This window comes from Notamacropus eugenii, chromosome 2 (assembly GCF_028372415.1).
Source record: "Notamacropus eugenii isolate mMacEug1 chromosome 2, mMacEug1.pri_v2, whole genome shotgun sequence".
NCBI classification, from domain to species: domain Eukaryota; kingdom Metazoa; phylum Chordata; class Mammalia; order Diprotodontia; family Macropodidae; genus Notamacropus; species Notamacropus eugenii.
Window position 1 is genome coordinate 338,066,263 of NC_092873.1, and position 19,466 is coordinate 338,085,728.

Below are 19,466 nucleotides of genomic sequence, written 5' to 3' on the forward strand. Positions count from 1 at the left end.
GTTTTGGTCAAATGGTCTTTACTCCAATAGCCAGGGTCATTAAATTTATTGAATACTCAACTACTAGGCTCATTTGTTTCTGTATGCTATATCTGTGTAGAGCTTTAAAAGCTAAAGAAGAGTTTATATTTTACCCAAGAGGCAATATAAAGCCTCTGGAATTGATTGAGGAGGGCAGTCACATGGTCAGACCCAGGTTAAAGAAAATTATTTTGGAAGTAATATGCAGGATGGACTGAAGTGGGCAGAGAACAGAGGCAAGGAGACCATTTATGTTGCAATCATCTAGTGGAGAACTGATGAGTGTAAATTAAGGTGGCAGCTGTGAGTACAGACTCAATGTAGTTTGCTCTGTAGGGTCCAATACAGCCCATGTTCCCAAAACAAATTCAGTAGGTTCTTCTTAACAAAAAGAACATAATCAGATACCTAGTACTGCCCTCCCCATGCAGACTTCCAACTCCTTTTTATTAGAAAACATTTGTGCCCCATAAATATCCAGTTCCACTGGGCAGCAGGAGCTAGGGATGGTGGGCTTGTCACTCCAAACAAAGCACTCTCCTACATCTATAATCAAACACTCTGTCAGGGCTTCTTTTCCTATGCAAATATATCAAGGCCTTAAGATACACACTCCAGGGAAAATAAGAAACCATAATTACTGTCCTGCTCTCATTACTACTCAGGAGAAAAATAAAATCAATTCTCTAGTGAGTATCATGGCTGTTTAGTTCTCACACTGTAGACACAGTATGCTACTGTGGCCAGAAAATTTTAAAAAAAACTTCATGTCCTCTCTCATTGCCTGAGGTCATGTTCTTTTCGCATGCATGAGATCAGTTAATAATCCAGGCAACAAAATCCCAAGCAGAGGAATCACAAGAATAAAATCTTCTGCTGTCCTATCTTCTTACCCCAGTGTAGGGAAAGCTCCTGGTGACAGGTTTAACACAAATCTGAAGAGATATTTAATGAAATCCTATTCCATGCTAGAAACAGACTTCTAACACACCAAATGGTGACTGTGTGTTGCCACGACAACAAAGCTAAAGTCCTAAGAAGAGCTCAGAACAAAATTTTTCCCCTCCACAGACCGAGAACAGGTCTAATATTTTTCTCCACAGCTTACAAATACTCAGTAAGTAAAGGCTAATCAGGTCTTTGAATTAATAGCTTAGGGTTCTGAGCCACCAAACTGGACAGGAGTTTAGTAATGGTGCAATTTCCTACTAGCAGGAGCAAGTGCCCAAAAGAAGGTGGAGAATCAGGACAAAGAAAACATGGAGAAAGTGGCAGACACAACTGTCTCTCTGTACAAAAGCACTTCTGTGTAAATAGCAATTGTGAGGTCACTGGGCATTTAAAAGATTATTAAGAAGCTAAATCAATAACAATGGGCCCAGATGGTCTTTCTTGAAGAGCAGAGAAGGGAATGATTTCAACAGAAGAAACCTGTGTCATATCAATAACCCACAAGAGGTTACCATGGTGATCACCGGCTAATACAAGGATACCAACTTACCCAGATGAGGCAGACACTGACATGAGCCCAAAAGACTCTCTCCCACTTTGAGCACTAGGATCATGGCAACACCGGCTCTCACCGGGTGCCTGAGAACAACTCTCACCAGTACATTTCCCATGATTCAACTTATTCCAGAGCAGCATCACCTTCCTAAGCAATTTCCCTAAACCCAAGACAACTTTCCCCATATTTTCACAAACGTAACTTCCCAAGGAAGAAACAAAGAGGTTACTTCTACAGGAAAAGCACATGTTCAAGACCTCTCTAACACTACAGGGCTTCCAGAAATAATGGGATTTAGATTGCTGGCCCCCTATCCTTGTAAATAACTGATAAAAAAAACCCACACTCGTTGAAAGCATCTTTCAGTGCAGAATGAGACATTCATTTTTCAGACAGGGCCAATGTGAAGATTTGTTTTGTTTGATTATATTTACTCGGTACAAGGAAGGCTGTTGGGGGTTGAGTGGAAAGAGAGTCACTGGATATGAGGAAATTGTGATGCCAAAGAAGAAAGAAAGAAAAACATCAATAAAACATTTTTAAAATATAAAAAAATTCGAAGAAAGTTCATAAGGGGACACAGACAAGCAGGGCAGTACTGGGAGGAGGATGTTAAATTTAATATATAATTTTATGTCACATCCCTTTAACGGCACCCTAAAAGACAGCCTTGTGCTGCATGCTACATACCCTGAGGGAGTTATCTCTATGGACTGGCTGAGACACTGCTGAGCACAATACTGTGTATGGAACTCACTTGAGTAGTTACAGAGACAGTGGGTGGGAGAGTCACATAGAGAGGAGCAGTCAAGAGAGATCAACATGCTGGATAACAATCTGAGCCCTGCCCCCAACATACCAACCTAACATCTTCCATCCATCCAATGTAGCTGCTCAATTAGCTCCCCTCTAACTTCTTTGACACAGTCTAGTTAGACTGAGACAGAGGGAGGAAAAGGGCCACATAGACAAAAACAGTCTAAATGACTAATGGGTCCATTAAGTGCATGCTTTAATACCAAAGGAAACCAACCAACCTTTGTGTTTATCCTTATCTGGTCTAGTCAGATTGTTTTCAAAGGCACCAGTGTCTGCTTATTCTGTACTGGCATATTTGTAAAAGGCTTCAGCTCCCTTTATTGACCTTACTGACCCTAATTTTCTTGGGTGGCTTATAATCAGATCACAAAGTCCCAGACAGGCCTGTTAGACCAGGATTATCACATGTGCTATGTCATGTCTTACAACCTGAATCAATACAAAGACCTTGAGTGGCAACACAATAATAGTCAGGGGACATGAATAGTCCATACCCTCTGTCCTCAAAATCAGCTCTGTAGTATGTCAACCACCTCTTCTGTCTCTGTTCCTTGAAATACCAGAGTGGACTGACAGATTAATCATGCATCCACACAACTCTACCCATGGGAGAACAATGAAACTCTGCTTATAGCAAAGGCTCTTTCCCCATCCCCTACCCTCCACTAACATTAAACAAGGAAAGCTCAGCCAGTGGGTGAAATAAGGGTCAATCATAGGTTACTACAGAAAGTACATGCATACATGCATACATACATACACACACACACATATGAAGGTCTCTCATCATTTGGAAGAATTCATGTCTAGCTTAAAAACTAAGTCCTGTCCTGTGCATGTTTTCATTGTCCATCTACAATATATACATATATACCCTTCTCTACATAAGAATAGGAAAGGATGCTTTAAAAGCATCTAAAAGCAAAAAAGGAAAAGATAACCTGCAGGGGACACAACAATATCCTAATTTCACATCCCCAAGCAAGTTAGGTTGCTTTTTCCTTAAAAGGTGTCAAGCTGTTTTCAGGACCTGATTTGCTGAGGGACTGATAACTCAAGCTACTGGCATCACTTCTGAGTCCCCTAAGTACATAAAAGTCACTAGGAGCTCCAAATGCTCTCGGAAAATTGGCTGACAGACCACAATGCACAACTCTGAGGACCGGGAGTTTGCTCAGATGCAACACTCAGAGTGGGTGAGATGCACATCTTTGTTGATTCTCCCTCCTCTGCTAAGCAGAAGTAAATTTCCTTTTGTTAACTCTTAAATGAACTACTAATTTTGTTCAAATATTGGACATAAAACATCAGGGGACTGGAAAGAGTCAAGCCCATCCCAGAAAAGAGCCTGGCCCAGAACATCCTCCACCCCTTTGTCCAAACAAAGGTTTGGTTAGGTTCACTGGCAAACCAGGGCTCCAATATTTATCTAGAAATAGAAGGAAACAAAGGTGAAAGCAGAATGAGGTCAGCTGCATTGCAAAGAGACTTTTCATTGCTTCCAAGGGAGATAAGGAGGTAAGCAGGACAAAAGAAGGGGATATCCTCTAAGAGAAGGTAAGGCAGCGGTGCTAACTACAAGCACGGACGTAAGCCCACTGTCACCAACTCAGCAGGATAATGGAATTGCACATATGCTTTTCCACCAACATAAACACTATATTTTTCATCATTACATAGAGAAAATAATATATCATTTCCTCTCCCACAGTTTATAATGACATTAGAAATCTGAAGCATGAAATTAAAAAGAAAAAATACAACAATAACAATCTGACTCCTTACTGAAGTATTCCCTCTCTCCTTTGCCCCCCCCCCCCCAACTCCCTCCTGGTAGAAAGTTCTCCTTCCCTCCTTTCCCTCCTAACATGAAACATGAAGTTTAAATGTATAAAGGGAAGAAAGTAATTGACCTTCCCAACATAAGTACACAGTGAGAGAGTAAGGAACAAAAGGTCAAGTAAAGATATGTCCCTGGAATCATCATGCAGACCTGTCTTCTAAAGTCCTGGAGCCCATGAGCAAGTCTGTCTGTCTCTGCATATGTCTCTGTGTGTACCTCTGTTTCTATCTCTTCTCTATATGTGTGTGTCTTTCTCTCTTCCTGTATCTGTTTCTCTGTCTCTCTGTCTCTGTCTCTCTCTGTCTCTGTCTCTCTCTGTCTCTTTCTCACCTCTAAGGTTTGTCATGCACCATCACCCACAAGGCCAACATGAACTTAAGAACACCTAAAATTCCCTTTGAAAAACTGACCATTCATTAAAGCACTCAACAAATTCTCATTTTGACTCTACTATATACAGATTATAGGTTAGTGAGTTTCACTCTGACTTCTGGGAAAACTCTAGAAAAAGATGGCTGATGAACCTCTAGAAGGGAAGCAATGATTACCAAGGGCCAGCATTGCTTCATCAAGAAAAGGTCATTCCAAATGAACCTCATTTCCTTTTCTGAAAGGATTACTAATTGAAGAATTACTAATTACTAATTAGTAGGTGAGGGAAATGTTGTTGATATAGTTCATCTAGATTTTAGCAGAGTTTTTGATTAAGTATTTCATATTATTCTGTGGATAAGATGGAGAGGCGTATAAATAAATAATCCAATCAGACAGATTCAGAACTGACTAGACAGCTGGACTCAAAGACTAGGTGTTAATGTCATTAATGGAGTACAGTGGAGTACCCCAAGAATCTGTTGTTGGCCTTATGTTGTTTAGCATTTTTTTTATCAATAACTTGAATAAAGACATTAATGGTATACATAACAGAAGAAATATTGACCAGGGTTCAATTTGATTAAGATAGGTTTTTTTTTTTCCCTAAAAGCCAAAGAAACTGTCCCCCAAGGCATGACTGGCTCAGAGGATTAAGGCTGGAGCTGCTGGTGTGGCTCCCTGGCAATCTAAGTGAATAAAAGAGGTCAGATCACAAAGAGTCAGTGCCCTGTTAGGTTTGGCAGATGTTCCACAGCTGCCCAAGTCACCACACCCTGCCTTGGTGACCAAACCCACTTCTATAAGGGAATCTGAGGTCATATCTGCCCAAGCCTCTTCTGCTCTTTTGTATGCTGTGGCAAAGTAACCCTTTTGTTAACTCTTAAATCCTCTTCAAGTTTCATTCATTCCAATATGAACCCTGAGCTACCAGACTGTCTTGAGTCAGGCCTGACACACAACAATATATTACAGACGACACAAAGTAGAGAGAGCCAACACAAGGGCTGAATGGCTGGACTGAATATCACAAAATGAAATTCAGAAGAAATAAATATGAAGTCTTGCACTATCAGCTTTACAAGTATAAAACAGGGGAGGGGCTAATCTGAAAGAAATTGCCCTGAAAAAGATCTGAGGGTCTTGAGGATCACAAGCTCAATATGAGTCTGCAGTGTGGTGCAGTTGCCATAAAGCTAATGCCATCTTGGGCAGCAATAAGAGGGACACAGCTTCCATTAATAAAGAAATAACAGGTCTTCCTCATTTAAGGGACAAACAGACACAACAGAAGCTGGCACAAGGTAAGGGAGAGGCACAATCTATCCAGAGAATACATTCCTAAATCCTTCTTAGTCTTCTCCTGAGCAAGTGGCTGAGAAAGCAACCTGTTCTACCTGCTAGTCCACCGTCCTAAAGGCAAGCCAAGGCTCTCAACAAAGAAACACCACCAGTCTGCTTACAAGATATTCATTGTGTTGCTCCATGTGCATTCAACAGTGCAGGAAGAGCTACACAAGGCGAGGCCTGGGAATTCCCAACCCTCTCAAGAAACTGCTTCTTGATATGAGGCAAACAACCCATAGTGCTCTGGGGCACTCTGACCCTGCCTGAGAGGGACACACACAGTATCTCCCTCTCCCATTGGGCAAAGTATTGAATAGGTGTCCCAGACTTCACCCTCTGCCTCCCTCTGAGGTCTACTAAGGGCAGCTTGGATTCCTGCCACCCTACAAGGAAGAAAGCCAGAGCATAGAGAAACAAAGGAATAACATTATCAGGCCAAGCCTTAACAAAATTTATCATGATGTGTTCTTTCTTTCTGAAAATGTCACACAATTCAACTAAGCAAACTTTTAAAATATTTCCATCTTCCCACACAACGAGCAGGCTTCCCAAGTCTGAGCCTGGGATCCCATTCTTCAGCCAATGAGAAGCAGCAGAGATGAAATTATCCAATAACTCCCCCATCTGGGGTTTACAGGGCCATCAGTGTGCCTGCCAAGATTTCTGGTAAGCCTAGTGCCACCCCAACCTCTGATTCGTCTCTCTGCCTCTCTAAAAATAATTTCTGGGTAATGTATTTCAAAATATAAGTGCCCTCCCTAGCTGCAACTTCTGCCTCCTGCAAGACTGTGAAGGTGGAACAATGTAAAGTAGTGGTCTTCAAGACCAAAAAGACCTGAATTCAGATCCTGTCTCAGACATTTACTAGCAGTGTGACCCTGGATAAGTCACTTAACCCCTCTTAGATTCAGTTTCCCCATCTGTAAAATGGGGGTAATAATAGCTCTTACCTCCTAGGGTTGTTGTGAGGATCGAATGATACACAACACTTGCAAACTGCTTTGCTAACCTTAAAGCATTATAAAAATACTTAGCTAAGTCCATTTCTTCTTGTTCTCTCCTTGCTAAAATGAGAGAACAGCTGGTCACCACCCTTCATACAGACTTGGCGACCATTATTATTAAAGTACATCATTAACTTCCAACAGTGAACAAGTTATTAAGTGAAAACATAATTCTCCATTTGCTGCACAAAGCAGCCTCAGTCAAAACCTTTTTATGAAAATTTCATCTCTGAGGAAATGAACTCTCCATGGCATTAAATAACATGAAATGAATTGTTCTTTCTCGCCTGAGGAGGATTTCTCCAACCGGTATACTTTCTTCCCTTTTCAGGGTCTTATGGTCATACTTAGCCCAAACCTGCCTCCCAAAGAATCATAAAATCTCATGTTCCTGCTCATTTGCCCCCCACAACCAGAGTTCATTCAACATCATAATCTCCCAGGTGGAAATGAATAATCAATACAAAATAATTAATCATGCCAGCCTCTTTTATTACACTAATCAGCTTTGCAGTAGAACTCTTTCAATTTTCCAGGTCCCAGAATGAGTTATGAGGTCTTGGAAGTAAAGTCAGGGAAATGGAAAAGGAGATTTGCTTTCTGGGCTGAAGACTCTAGGTATGACATTTGACTGCAGCTGTCTGGATCTTGTACCATCTGCCCAGGTACCAAAAGAAAAGAACACCAAGTCTGAGCTAAAGGGCTTTAGGAAGGATAGGTCCCAGTTAATATGAGTAACAATCCCCTGAAGTGATCTCATTATTCAAATTTATCACACTACATAATTCCATATAGCTGGAACTAATTACCATATTTTACATATAATTATAACTTCAAAGAGTAAAATTTTCTAATACCCATGACCATTTCATTATTCACACTAAATCAGTGTGACCTGGATATTTTTCTTTAATAACAAAGAATTTATAGTATCAAGAAGGAGCTAGCTGGGCTATATCAGGTCATCTAGGGTTTATTCTAATTCTGAGTTGCTGCGATTCTATGACTCTTTAACGAAAAAGAATTAAAATCTCAAAACATCAAAACCAACACAACCATATCTCCCCTCAGAGAGAGCTAATATGTGCACAGCTTACTATCTCACAGAGTTGTTGGAAGAAAACTTCACAAACTTTAGTTCAGGGGTTCTGAAGAGTTTTTTGTGTCGTGGGCCCCTTGGGCAGGAGGAATCTGGGGAAGTCTGTGTCCCTCTTCTCAGAATAATGTTTTTAAGTGCATAAAACAAAATATGTAGGATAACAAAGGAAACTATTATTTTGTTATTTTTAAATTATTTTTACTTTTATTCACATAACTCTATTAGTAACATATTTTAGCAATAATACAAATTATAAATTTAAATAAAATGTCAAAGAAGATGAGATGAAAGTGAAATCAAACTATATTTTAAAAATAAGATTCATTTATTAATGGTACAAAGCCTTTTTGCTCTCACTTTAAAATTTATTATTGATACCAATATTGTTTAGTTTATTGTTATTGTTTAGCAAGAGCAATATTAATCAATTATTAGTAATTGATTAATAATAATTAATTAATGTGCTTCATTATTTTGGGGGTTAGGTTTAGAGATGCAGTATTTCAAAGATCTAGTTTGAGGTTCCTTTTATTTTAATACTTGGTTTCAGGGGTTGTCATAACTGGGGAAAAAATACCTCAAAAAGATATATAGATTCAAATGAAAGAAGTACATCACCATTGGCTGGGTTTGCTAAATCATCTCTTATCTATTCCAATGCCAAGCAGTTGTTTTAACAAGCTAATTGGAAGATGCTGCATCCTTAACAAATGGGTCCAAAACCCACTGAAATTTTTTGGAAGGTTCTTCAGTTTCCAAGTTTATTAAAAGTGCAGAAAAGAGTTTGTATAGGTGACCTAAGTCATCTTCTGCAACAAAAGCTTAGTTTTTAAATGTCTTACTAATCATGATGGCTTCACACTATCATTAGATAATATCTCAAGACACAATATATGTTTAGACTAGAGCAAGGCTCATGGCTAGCAACAGTGGTTGTAAATTCATATTTCAAATAATCTTCTTGATAATTTAATTTTTTTTTGCTAATTCTGATCATATCATCATTGAGGTTTTTTTCTTTTCTTGTAGCATGGCCAATGAGGTGTATGTACATCCTAGGAGTAGAAGTACTAGTACTGCTCTTTTCTTGTGCATTTGCGATTGCATTACTCATATTATTTTCAATCTGAAGTTTTCTAGAAATCTTTCTAAACTGCTTGGCTAATTGTCATGGACCACTTTTCCATAAATCCACTTAACCAGACACAAAGGAACTACAATACATCAAAACAGGCTAAAAGCAAATGAATGCATAAGGGTACCATTGTCAAACCCCTCCACATAGTAGAATTCCCATTCTTCCTTTTGTATACTTCAACTACTACATGTGATTTATAATTATCTGAATACAGAGTGACGGTACCTGTGTCAATCTGGATATTAAACACTAGCAAACCCTAATTTCTTTCTTTTATGGATAAAAAATATAAATCAATCTCCTAGTAGGTATTCCTCCCAAATCCTAACACATGATCTGGCACTACTCCACTCTGGAGATCACTGGGCTGGAGAAATGTGAGCAGAAATAATTATTTTCATTAATACTATTAACACAATATCCTTGATGAAGTGAACCTTAAAATAACTGAAACACTTCATAACTACCCACCCCCTACAAAGAGATTTACTAACCTTTGCCAAAATCACTATTCCCCCTCTTAATGAACAATTTACTTCAAACCCCTAATTCACCTGTGAGAAAACTACATATGAGTGCCCAGAGAGGCTGAGTTACTTACCTCAGAGCACACATGCAGCTAGTTTTTTAGGATCAACATCAATAACTAAAACTAAAGCCAAGGAGAAAAAACACAGGCTCTGTCAGGCAGGCAACACAGAAGCACTTACTTATAAATGTTAACACAAGCTTACTTGGTAAGTAGTTATCTACTCTAGAATAGATCTAGAGTAGTTGTCTACTCTAGGCCAAGCACTGTGTTGCCCCTAAGTGACCTTTGACGATCATACTACTGCTAGTAACAGTTCACATTTAAATAATGTTTTAAGGCTGCATAGTAACTTCTCTGGGTCTTGATTACCTCATATGTGCATTCTATGATTCTAAGTGGAAAATAATGTGTTTTTTAAAACACTGTACTCAAATACTAGAAATAACAGAGTAGACTCTTTACTGGAGATGACTAAGTTATGGAATACATACATAATCAAATACTATTGAGCCACAAGATACAGGTAAAGAATTCGGAGAAACATGAGGAAAACTTGGAGGAAGTGAAGCTAAGCCAAGTAAAATCATGAACCACAAGGACAATATATACAATGATCACTATAACATTGACAAAAACATTAAAATGCAACCCAATTCAAATAAACTGCAATGACCAATCTTCGTCCTGGAGACTAGAGGATGAAACATACTTCCCACCCGTAAGTAAGTAAGGAGGATTTTGTTATTCCTTTTCAGATATTAGTTCCCAGGATCATAGTTGTAAACAATTTCTACTGCAACTGTGCAGTGAGAAATAGGGCTGACATAATATAATATTTACTATGTTTGAACTGTGTTAAGTCACGATGATATTGCTAAAGTTAATCTGTGAGCTTTAAGTTGACAAAATGCCTTCTTTGTCTGTTGCCCTATAAATCAAGTAAGCACTGGTCAGTAAGTGGGGAATAGGAATGCACAAGGGGAATGTGCATGTGTGTTAGTCTTGACTGGCCCCCATCGGGACGCAGGGGACCTGCAGGAGCTGTAGCTCCTACTATATTCTCACCTGCCCCTTCGAGAAGAGTGATTAGGAGATGCTGTAGGAGTTGGTGCTCCCATTATCAGCAAACTCCTTTGAGAAGACCAGAATAAAGGAAGCTTATTTAACCCTGTATTATTACTCTGTTCCAATCTTCCTATCTGTCCAGATCAAGAGTGAACCTGCTAGAACACCTGCTAGGGCTAAAAGCTCTCCAGTGGCACCCACTCAACAACTGGTGTAATTGGTGCGTTTATCTGTCTGATCTCTCATTAGAGAGATGCAAAATGCTGCGTAGGCTGTCAGAGGCAACCATACAATCCACCTATTTTATTTAACTGTTATTCTTCTTACAAAGGAGAGTTCGCTTTAGAGGGAGTATAAGTCAGGAACAAAATGCAGAATTAATACTTAAAAAAGCAATGATCTATGGGGGAGGGGAGAAAGAGAAACATTGTGCCATCCTGCTCCCTCAATTCCCCATTCCCAACTTAATTTTCCCATTAATACTTAAAGCAAATTTCAAAGCTAGCTGTGGGAATTCTGAAAGGAAGGATAACAAAGACAACTAGGCCTGAATTAATGGGTTTGAATCACTGTTTAATTAGCTGCAAAGATCTTTGGTCAATCATAAAATAAAAGGGTCAAGTGAACTACTTGAAGAATCTTTTAAGAAAAAAAAAAATCAACCTAATTAACTTCTTCAGGACTTTCCTTGTTATAAAGCAGCTAACTATCCTTATTGCCTTATCTAGAAAGTTGCTATGAATTTAAATCTGTAGCCCTTCAGACTGTACAAATAACAGACTGTCAAGTCATTACCTTGGCAAGTTACCTCAAAACAGAGATCCCTCCTATAGACAATTTAAGTATAAACAACTATCAAACCACTATCTCGGCAAGAAGGGTTATGTGGAAACTATCAGGAAAAATTCATGAGAAGGGCACAGAGGTTTTGACAGGGTCCATAAGGGAGATATTAAGAACACAGTTGGAAATCTGAACTGACAGTGTAAGCTGCTCTCCTGAAATCTCATAGGATTAGAAAACAAATATTCTGTTTGTGTGAAACCTGGTCCAAGGGGCAAAATCCTTTCCCTTCCAGGATGGTGCTCATTCTCAGATGCTGTAATCAAAATTCACTCAACAGGAATAAGAAATAAGGGAATGGCTATTTCTATATCCACTGAACTAAAAACTGGAATCCAAATCCTGAAAACCACCTTTCAGCCATTTATCCAGCCCGTTTTACTCCACAGGAAACAGGTGGGCAATCTCATCTGTCCTCATGCTTGCATTCAATGTGTCAAAAACAGGAGCCCTGCAAATGCTTGGGACCCTGTATCCACTACTACTCTGGAAGATCTTAAAATAATCAGTTTTACAAGGAATACAAGTAAATCCAATGATGGGAATCTGCAGTTTTTGGAGAAAAGTCACTAAGCTTTTGACTTACACCACTCCTATTAGTGGGTACATGCAACATAAAGATCAAAGACAAAGAGACAATTCCCAAATATCCAAAATATTCACAGTAATACTTTATATGGTAGGAAAAAAGTAGAAATAAAGTGGGCACCAATTACCTGGAAAATGGCTGAACTGTGGAATGTGAATGTAACAGAATTAGTGCATCATAAGAAATGAGAATGTCTTAAATGAAAATGAAATAAGGAATTCAGAGAAACTTGTTTGAACTGAGTCAGAGTGAACCAAAAGAACAATATATACCCAATTACAACAGTGTAAAAGAAAACAACACTAAAAGACATCAGATGTATTCTGCATTCTTGACTCCAGAGGATAAAGAATAAAACATCCCAACCTCCCTCTTCCTGATGAGGGAGTAGAGGGATAGTCTACAGGTGTGGAATGGGGCACACACTGTCAGATGTGATCAATGCTGTTCAATCAGCCGTACTTTATTGCTACAAGATTGTGTTTTATAGAGGGGGATATGGAAAGGGCTGTGATACTGCCAAGTAACAGCAATATGGAGGAAGGAGGCGTTAATCATGAATAAAACACTTTTTTTTAAGTTTCCCCAAATCTACTTACATTGGGAGAGAGTTCAGTAGCCAAACAAATCTTTACAACCTACAGAAAACACAAGCCCTTTTCCCTGGGAAAAGAATCATAATTAGTCAAGTCTGAGCTTCAGAAAAACTTGTACCCTTGTGTCAATCAGTTTTCAAGAACCAGGGAGAACAGGAGGCCTCTGGATTTTAAACTTTCTGAAAGCAGCAAGGGGACCAGGAGACTGTCAGTTTCTTCACTCTTACCTGTCCATTAAGAGCTTGTAACTTTGTGAGAGAACTAAAAGACATCAGTATCATGAAGACTAGCACTTGGAGTGTCCCTTTCTCTTAAAAAAATAGTGTTGGCTAGAAGTCAACTAGAAAGAGATCTGATCCTTCACCTGATTTTGCTTCACCCATCAGGAGCATTTCTAAATAGTTCCAAACTGCTCACTTCACACCTTCCAGGTACATCAACCATTCAAATAGCAATTAACCAAAAGCCCCTCCTGAATGCACACCACCATACAAAGTAAGGTAAAGCTGGGTCTTTATTGTCACAGAGTTGACAGTCTAGTTGAAGAAAAGATACCCACACAATAGCTCTAACAGGTCACATTACACAATAAGGACATTCGTGTAGGGATGCAAAAGTGCAGCTAGCTATTAGTACAAGGAGGAGAGCCATTACTGCTCACATGAAATAAGGGGAGTTTCAGAGATGAGAGCATCTGAGCTGTGCTGTAAAACGTGGACAAGAAATTCAACATGCCAAGTCAGGGAAGGATGGTATTGATACAATCATCTTAGAAACCTGTCCATCATGCAGAAGCTCTGCCTGAAATTTAATCCCAAAGTAAACATCGAATAATAAAATTTAATCCCAAAGTAAACATCCAATAAAGTAATTCTGAAAAAGGAAAAGGGAAGAATTCCCTAAATAGCAGTGGAAAGAATTAGGACTAGCTATACTGAAGAAAATGAAAGTCAGTTCTACAACTTCATATTGTGTGGCCTGAACAGTCAGAACTCTAACAGATTTACCACAGTAAGGTTTTTAGGAGACTGTATTAGAATTAGAAGGCAAAAATTTGATTTCTAGCTGGAAAAAGCTTTGGCCTTTAATTGGGGCTGCTACGTGGTGGCAATGGATAAAGTACCAGGCTTGGAATGGAAATATTCATCTTCCTTAGTTCAAATCCCAGTCTCATTTACTAGGTGTGTGACCCTGGACAAGTCATTTTCACCCTGCCTGCCTCAGTTTCCTCATCTGTAAAATGAGCTGAAGAAGGAAATGGCAAACTACTCCAGTATCTTTGTCAAGAAAACCCCAAATGGGGTCACAAAGACTCAGACACCACTGAAACAACTCAACAAACAACAACTGACTTCTAATTAGAAGCCAAAACACTTCTAATTAACACAACAAATTTCTCTTAGTGGGTTCCAGCTTTGGGTGGGGGAGGTAGGGTACCACTGTAATTTCACTGATGTGGGGAGTTCCAAGGGTAAAAACTCCTTCCATTGACATAGCTCAGTAACTTAGAGTCTTAGAGTGCTACCTTTGTGACTGAGGTGTTTATCCAGGATGTACAGGTGTGTCAGAAGCCAGACTTGAACCCAAGACTTCATGGTTCCAAGGTCAGCCCTTTATCCATTACACTACTGTTCTAGTTACCAGACAAAATTAAAGATTTCACTGTATCACTCTGTCCAAAAAAGTCACCAGAGAACTCTCTGACACCTGAAGTGACTTAACTGGTTTGCACCAATCTTGGAAAATGGTGCACCAGATAGAACAAGGAATCATGGAGTTATGGAATCCCAGAGGAGAGAGGAACCTTGGCAATCAGCTGTTCCATCCCCTGTGCAACATCACCTATAAGTGGTCCTCCAGGCTCCACTTGAAGATGGAGAGTAGGACTTCTGGGAAAGATAGTGAGCAGAAAGTTTGTAAAGAAAGTATATACTTCATTAATGCTTATTGACTGGCTGGCTGAGAACAGCCCCCTCCCCACCAAAGATCCTGATAACATAAAGGAAAACAACCCTGAAAGACTTCAGGGCTCTGGTCAATACAGTTATCAATCATCACTCCAGAAGACTGAAGATAAATCATGTTTCCCATGCTCTTGGCAGGCAGGTGCACGAGACAACCACTTTCATACACGGCCAATTGTGGATTGATTTTGCTTAAGTATACTGATTTGTGTTAAGGGAGGGCTTTTCTTTGGGGGGAGAGAAGGGGGAATGAAGAGGAAGGGAGACTGGGAAAGAAGTTGTAGGAGGAAGTCTGAAGAGATAGTAATAATGAGAGTAAAAGAAACATAACAAAGAAAAGAAGGTCCATGAAACATTTTTAAAATACAGAGATGAGAGCGAAAGAAAGTTCTGAAAGAGTCACAGCCAAGCATGGCAGTATTGGAACTATTAAGCTAAATTTAAAATATATGCTTTTTAAAAAAAGTTGTACATAACAGAGATTTATTGTATCATATACAATCCTCTTTTTTTGTCCATTTTTGTATAAAGAAATGTTAAGTGTTTGTCAAGTCCATAATAATAAAAAAAGAAAACATTTTTCAAGAAAACATTAGAACGTACACACACACTAGAAGAGGGGAACTCCTCACATACCAATGCATTGAATTTCTGAAGAGTTATGATTGACAGGTAATCTTTCCTTCCTTTCAGCTTCCAAACATTGGGCCTAGTTGTATACTCTGAAGCCAAATCTAACAAATCTAATCCCATCACAAGAGGCAGGTCACATTCCCTCTCTAAACTTCAGTTTCCTCCTCCGCAAAATGAGGGGATTGGCCTGGCCCTAGATGATCTCTAAAGTACCTATACTTTTTGTGATCAGACTGACAATTTACAAGACTTGGAAAAAATTCCAAGTCATCTGTCCCAAAAAATCAGACTTCCAAAGAAAAGAGCCAATAATCAGTCACGAGATAACTACCACACCTCAAGGTATTTTTCTTATCAACGTGAGCACTCCCACTAACAATGCAGATTGTAGTAGCCTCATCTCGTGCTAAGTCTTGCCAATTTCTTTCTACAATTCTTCCAGTAAGTCTTTTGACACTGTGGATACCAGTGCAGAGATAACTGTATCTCTCCATTACAAAATAGGTCAAGCTCCTTTTCTGATCATTCATGTCTTGAATGATATCTCTATTACAAATCTCCATCTATTTGGCCCAAAGTATACAGGAACCAAACAGAGGAAGTGAAGTATTGTAGATAAAAATCAATGTCCAAAAGAGCTGAGCGCCCCTGACATACTGGTGACCTTATGTAAGTCATTTAACTTATTAGTGTCCCAAGGCAACTCTTATAATTTAAGACACCTGTCTGTATCAGTGAAGGTAGTATCTACACCAAGAGCTGCTAAGAAAATAGCAATACAGTCTTTCACAATGAAGTGATCATTGGTAACCTTGGAGAGAGCAGTTTGCAAACTCCTAAGGGAAAAAAATGTCTACAACTGGTTTTGCCTCAATCCTTGGTAATCTGGCCTCCATCTTCATCATCCAATTCAAACTGCTCTCTCCAAGGTCACCAATTTGAAGGCTTTTTCCTCAATCCCTCAACTTTCTTGATTTTTCTGCAGCATCTGCCACTTCTGACCATCCTGTCTTCCTGAATTTTAGGTTTTCGTGACACTGTCTCTTATGGTTCCCCTCCGGCCTGTCTTATTGCTCCTTCCCAGTAACCTTTGCATCCCAGCATCCACATCACTGCTCCTAAGTTTAGGTCTACCCAAGGCTCTGGGGCCTGAACCTTATTCTCTTCTTTTTCACTACACTCTCTCTTGTTAACCTCATCAGCTCACACTAAGTCAATTAATATCCCTATACTCAGTGCTCTATATATCTATGGATCCAATCCTAGTCTTTTCCCCAAGGTCAGATTCTACATCACCTACTGAATACTGGACATTTCAAAATTGATGCCCTGTAACAAACCTAATTAAGTTTCCTTAAAAAGATGGCCATCTAACAAACTTCTCTGTTCCTATAGAAAGCATTCTTCCAGTCACCCAGGATCACAACCTAAGGGCCATCCTGGGCTCCTCACTCTCTCACCCCACATACCCATGCAGTTGCCCAGTCTTCATGTCTCTATCTTCACAATCTCTTTCACATCCATGCCCTACTCTTCACTCACACAGCCAACACTCTAGATCAACTAGATCAATAGTCTTATCAACCATTGCCTAGACTGTCACAATAAACTCCTAACTGGCCTTCCTGCCTCCATTCTCTTCCCACTCAAATCCATCCCCCATCCAGCTGCCAAAGTGATTTTCCTAAAGAGCAGCTCTACCCCCTCCTCAGTAAGCTTTAGTAGCTCCATTATTTCAAAGATCAAACATAGACTCCTTTGTTTACCATTTAAAGCCCTTCACAAACTGGCCCCAATTTACCATCCCACCTTTATTACACATTGCATCCCTTGCCATAAACTGTGGTCCAGCCTCCTCATACACGGCACTCCATCTCTCTTCTCTCTGCCTTTGCAGGACTATCTCCCATGGTTAGAATGGATTCCCTCCTCACCTTCACATCTCAGCAGCTCTAGATTCCTTGAAGATTCAGCTCAAATGCCACTTCTACCTGCAGCCTTTCATGATCCACCCAGCTCCTAGTGCCTCCCCTTGAAGATTACCCAGCATCTACTTTGTAGATATCTATATATGTACATGTCATCTCTACCAGTTACACTGTAAACTCCTTAAGGACAGGGGCTATTTCACTTTTGCTTTTATCTCCCACTTAACCCAGTACCTAGCATACAGTAGGTGCTTAATACTTTTTTTTTATTTCATTCATTGTCGATTAATGAATCATGGATCTGGACCCTCTCCCCCACCTTCCCCTCTTTCTTTTCTCCCCCCAAAATTGCAAGATCTGATGAAATATATCTCTCTGCCATTTTGGCAGAGCCATAGCTAAAACTTTTTATTCCATCAACATGAACGGTCTTCTATTTCAAAAAATAATCCTCAGACTATGCACATGAACATTTTTCTTCAAAAAGGTGATCAGCTTTGGTCAATAGTACTCGAAAGTTCTTCCAGAGCAAAATGGACATCCTGATGGAGGATCCTACATAGCCTGATGGAGCAGAGATACAGCTATAGAAAGAAGACAAGTGACAAAGCAGGGAAACCTACCTGTTTCCTTCAGAAACTCCTTTAGCCAAACATGACTCTAGGATCACTCATGAAACGTGGGCTACCTCCTAACCAAGAAGTAACAGACTCAGGGTGTGGAAGGAGGCATCTCTACTTAGTCCAAGGAGGGAATGTGTTTTGCTTGGCCATGCCTATTTTCACCATCCCTCTGTTTGGCTTTTACAGCCTGTTGTAATCTGGCTCCTTCTGCTCTTTTAAACTTCTCACTTTCTAACCCTCCAGGACTCTGGGACCCAGGGACACTGACCTCCTTGCTCTGGACACTCTGTTCCCAACCATTCCTTTTTACTGGCTGCCCTCCAGGCCTGAAATGCTCTCCCTTCTTGTCTTTACCGTGCCATGTCTTTCCCTACCTTTCCTTGAAATTTCAGCTAAAATCCCAACTTTTGCAAGAAACTTGTCCCTGTCTCCCTTTAATACTCATGCCTTCTCTGGGAGACTGCCTCCAATTTAGTCTGTATCTGTACATTCTAGTTTACATGTTGCCTTCCCCATCACACTGTAACCTCCTTAGGGTGGGGGTTGTTTTTAACCTTTCTTTGTATTCCCAGTGCTTAGCACCTGACCTGACACACAGTATGGTGCTTAATAAAGGTTGGCTGATTGATGTTACAGGGTTTTGTTTTTCTTGTTTTTCAGAGGGGAAGAGTAAGAAGGAAAGAAAAAAGATTTTTGTTCATTTTATTTAAATTAATTTTTAATTTTTTTTTACTTTGTAAACTTATAATAGTTGCTATTTCTGGCAAAAGTCAAACTTGCCACAATATGTTTATAATCAAATACGTTAAAAATAATTCAACTGAATTCAATAATAATATATTTGTTAAGTGCCAACGACTCAGTATAAAGCACTAAAAGTTCCCTGAAATTCATTTGTCAAAATTATACAATCTAACTAAAGAACTTTAAGGACTGACCTTATAAATGCCATAAATTGCTTCAATTTTATCCTAAGTATTCATAAGTCATCAGATAAACAGGTGTGACTAGAACTACAACCAACCATCTCTATTTAATGAATCAGTCATTCTTTTTCAGTCTAGATCCATGATTTTATCTATGCAAGGAACTCCCAATATGCACACTCCCTCCACTGATGCATATCAGCGATTTATCTTTGAGAGATGGTTAGGGGGTTTTCTGCCTCTCAAATCTAACTCCCTGTCTAGAGTGCTCCCAAAAGTCTGGTGTCACAGGCAAGATCTGAACCCAGGTCTTCCTGAATCAAGCCCCAGCCTTCTATCTACTCAATGTATTAGGCTTGTCAGATAGGATACAAATTTTTCTAGGTAGGAGCAACTGCAACAGAAAATTCTGATTGGTTCATCCTACCTCAGTCAAGTCTTTGCAGCAATCTGCTTCCAGATAAGGCCCATTGCCATTCCAGTACTGGATTCCTCTGGCTCAGCCTTACAAGCTTTGCAAGTAGGAACTCTTACACATGATCTTTTTTACGCAGGAGTCCCTGATTCCTCTCACTCTAACTCTCTAACACTCACTCAAGGCCAGCTGTGGAAAAGGT

The 19,466-nt window shown here is 39.6% G+C and overlaps 1 protein-coding gene across 6 annotated transcripts in view; it reads right to left on the reverse strand.

The window, feature by feature from the left end:
- Positions 1-19,466, reverse strand: part of SLC39A11 (solute carrier family 39 member 11) — a 515,419-nt gene that overhangs the window by 469,128 nt on the left and 26,825 nt on the right. The gene's annotated exons all lie outside the window — the stretch shown is intronic.